Below are 4418 nucleotides of genomic sequence, written 5' to 3'. Positions count from 1 at the left end.
ATTGGTGCGCCTTCTATTTGTTTGTATCTCTGGCCTCTGTGTATGAAGTATGTGTTTGATAAGCAGTGTTCTGCTAGTTCTATAATATGGTTTGGTGGTTGGTATTTGCTTCTTATTGTTGATAGAGCTTCTTGGACTGGCACCTGGGTGAATAGTGATACCACATCGAAGCTGACTAGCAAGTCTTTTTGGTCTATATGTAGATTTTTCACTAATTCTATAAAGTGGTATGAGTTTTGGACATATGAAGCTGCCATTTCTGCTTGAGGTTGTAATTGTTTTGCTAGGTATTTAGCTAAGTTTTGTAGTGGTGAGCCTATAGAACTTACTATGGGTCTTAGTGGGATTCCATCTTTGTGTATTTTGGGGAGGCCATATAGTTTTGGGCATCTGGATGACTTCTCCCTAGGAATGATTGTTTGTTGGATTTCTTGGCTTATAGAAGTTGATTTTATCTTTTTCTTGGTGGTCTTTTCTAGATAGGTTGTGGGATCTCTATATATAGGTTTGTATGTAGTTTCTTAGAGTAAGTTGGACTATGAAGAGAAACTGTCCAACTTACTCAAAGAAACTACATACAAACCTATATATAGAGATCCCACAACCTATCTAGAAAAGACCACCAAGAAAAAGATAAAATCAACTTCTATAAGCCAAGAAATCCAACAAACAATCATTCCTAGGGAGAAGTCATCCAGATGCCCAAAACTATATGGCCTCCCCAAAATACACAAAGATGGAATCCCACTAAGACCCATAGTAAGTTCTATAGGCTCACCACTACAAAACTTAGCTAAATACCTAGCAAAACAATTACAACCTCAAGCAGAAATGGCAGCTTCATATGTCCAAAACTCATACCACTTTATAGAATTAGTGAAAAATCTACATATAGACCAAAAAGACTTGCTAGTCAGCTTCGATGTGGTATCACTATTCACCCAGGTGCCAGTCCAAGAAGCTCTATCAACAATAAGAAGCAAATACCAACCACCAAACCATATTATAGAACTAGCAGAACACTGCTTATCAAACACATACTTCATACACAGAGGCCAGAGATACAAACAAATAGAAGGCGCACCAATGGGATCCCCTCTTTCACCAGTTATCGCCAACCTTTTCATGGAAGAATTTGAAACTAACGCTCTGGAAAAGACTACAAACAAACCGAAACTGTGGCTCAGATATGTGGATGACACCTTCGTGATCTGGCCCCACGGAAGAAAGGAGCTAGAAAACTTCCTAACACACCTGAACAGCCTACATCCCAAAATAAAATTCACCATGGAGATTGAAACAAACAACCAGTTACCTTTCCTGGATGTACTTATATACAAAAAACAAAACGGCACCCTAGGACACACAGTCTACCGAAAGAAAACACACACCAACCGTTACCTCAATGCGCAATCACACCATCACCCAGCACAAATAAATTCAGTAGCCAAAACACTAATAACAAGAACCAGACGCCTTGCAGATGAAACACATATACAAACAGAACTACACACCCTGACAGACATATTGACAGCAAACAAGTTCCAAAAAAACAAAATCACCAATATGATTCAGCAGGGGACTCCGAAACAGAAAATCATCCAAGAAGAAGAACAGAACAACGGACGAGCCATCTTGCCCTACATAAAAGGAACAACCGACAAAATCAGTAAAGTACTACGCAAACATAACATCAAAACCGCTTTTAATACTGACAGAAAGATATCAACCATCCTGAGAAATCCCAAAGACAAAATAGAACTGGAAAACCAGGGCATATACCAAATCCCATGCGCCTCCTGTCCAGCAACATACATCGGACAGACTAACAGAAGAATAGAGGTACGTGTAGAAGAACATAAGAACTCAGTACAGAAGAAAGATCACACATCTTCACTAGTACAACACATAAACACTACGGGACACAACATCAATTTTGAAGGTACAAAAACAATCGCCAAAATAGAACATCTCAATAGCAGAATAATCAGAGAAGCCATTGAAATAGAAAAACACCCAGACAGCATGAACAAGCGAGACGACACCTCCCGCCTACATGCCATTTGGAAACCAGCATTGATAGAGAAACGAATTTCAGCAAACAAGGATTTAAAAAACCAACAAACAACCCCAAATGCCACCAGCCCCAGCAAGACTCATCCACACCCAGAACAAAAACTCTCCCACACAGAAGACAGAACAAGTCAAGCAAAAGTGCCATCACCCAAGCAGAAGAACGCACACACGAACCTGACTGACCCATACCAGAGATACATAGCAGGTCCTCGAACTCGGAGCCAAACCAAAGCTCTGGAGGCCACTACACAGCCCACTCCTCAGGATACCAAATCACAACACTCAGGATATTACAACACAACAAAAAACCCCACCCATTCAGAACATACCCCACCCAATCAGAAGACAGCCACGCCTCCAACCAATCAGAAGACAACCACGCATCCACCCAATCAGAAGACAGCCACGCCTCCACTCAATCAGAAGACAACCACGCCTCCACCCAATCGGAGGACACCCCCACCCAATCAGAAAGCAGCCACGCCTCCACCCAGTCAGAACACAGCCCCACCGGCAGTTGGAAGGAAAGGAACAGCCAGACCACGCATTGCTCCTGGAAGCAGCAGGAGGAACACTCCGGCCTGATGATGACGGATGGGATTTCGTCGAAACGTCGCCACAACTTTCTGAAGATGAAAGGAACGCGGGAAGAAACCCGAGACTCTAGATCTACATATATATATATATATATATATATATATTTATATTTATATATATATATATATATATATACATACATACACACACACACACACACACACACACATAAAAGAGGAACAAACAGCCACTACCACACACTTCTCCCAGAAGAACGAAGCTGAAGCCACCAGCCTGAGGATGACGGATGAGATTCTACGTGGGAATCTCCAATTCTACGTGGGGAAAAACCCGAATGACCAAAGATCTACCTACCTACCTACCTACCTACATACATACATACATACATACATACATACATACATATATATAGATATATAGATATATAGATATATAGATATGTGTGTGTGTGTGTGTATATATATGTATATATATATATATATAAAGAGAGAGAGAATAGATCAATAGATGATAGACAACTAGAAAAGTTAACTAGAGATAGACATAGATGACAGATCAGATAGTGACAGACAGGCAGATGTTAGGGAGATAGATTAGAGATATACATAGATATAGATGACCGATAGATAGATAGATATAGATAGATACCGATAAATAGATACAGACATGATAGAGATAGAAAGATAAAGACATGGCTGATAGAGATGTAGAGAAATAGAAAAGATAGATCAATAGATGATAGCTAGATAGACATAGATGTTAGAGAGAGAGATACAGAAAGATTAGATAGATGAGAGGGAGAGAGAAGATGGATACAAATAAAAGATAGGTAGACATGATAGAGATAGAAAGAAATAGACATAACATATATATATATATATATATAGAGAGAGAGAGAGAAAAGATAGATCAATAGATGATAGATGTTAGAGACAGAGATACAGAAAGAATAGATGATAGATAGATAGATAGATAGATAGATAGATAGATAGATAGATAGATAGATAGATAGATAGATAGATAGATAGATAGATAGATAGATAGATAGATAGATAGATGATACATAGAAGATGAGATAGGGACAGAGAAGATGGATACAAATAAAAGAGGCAGACATGATAAGAGATAGAAAGAAATAGACATAGCTGATATATATATATATATATATATATATATATATATATATATATATATATATATATATATATATATATATAGAGAGAGAGAGAGAGAGAGAGAGAGAGAGAGAGAGAGAGAGAGAGAGAAGATAGATCAATAGATGATAGATGTTAGAGACAGTTACAGAAAGATTAGATTGAAAGATGATAGGGATAGATGAGATAGGGAGAGAAGATGGATACAAATAGATAAGACAGGTGATAAAAATAGAATGCTAGATATAGATGACAGATAGACAGAGAGAAAAGATAGATCAATAGATGCTAGAGCTAGAAACGTTAAGAGAGAGATGATAGACATAGGTGTTAGAGAGAGGTTAGAGAGAGATAAATATAGATGATTGAGATAGATAAATCTTGATAGAAAGTTAGACACACCTGATAATAGAGACAGATGACAGAGAGAGATAGAAGGATTAGTGAGACAGAAAGAGACAGAGATGGAAAGAGACAGAGATGATAGATACGTAGATAGAAATATAGATCAATAGATGATAGACATAGATGTTAGAGATAGACATAGACAGATGATAGAGATATAGAGATAGAAAATTAGAGCAATAGATGATAGAGATAGAGAGCTAGAGAGGTTAGAGATAGGCAAAT

Source organism: Vipera berus, assembly GCF_964194415.1.
Source record: "Vipera berus genome assembly, chromosome: Z".
NCBI lineage: Eukaryota > Metazoa > Chordata > Lepidosauria > Squamata > Viperidae > Vipera > Vipera berus.
The sequence above is the reverse complement of the archived record's forward strand: the minus strand, read 5'-3'. Positions refer to the sequence as shown.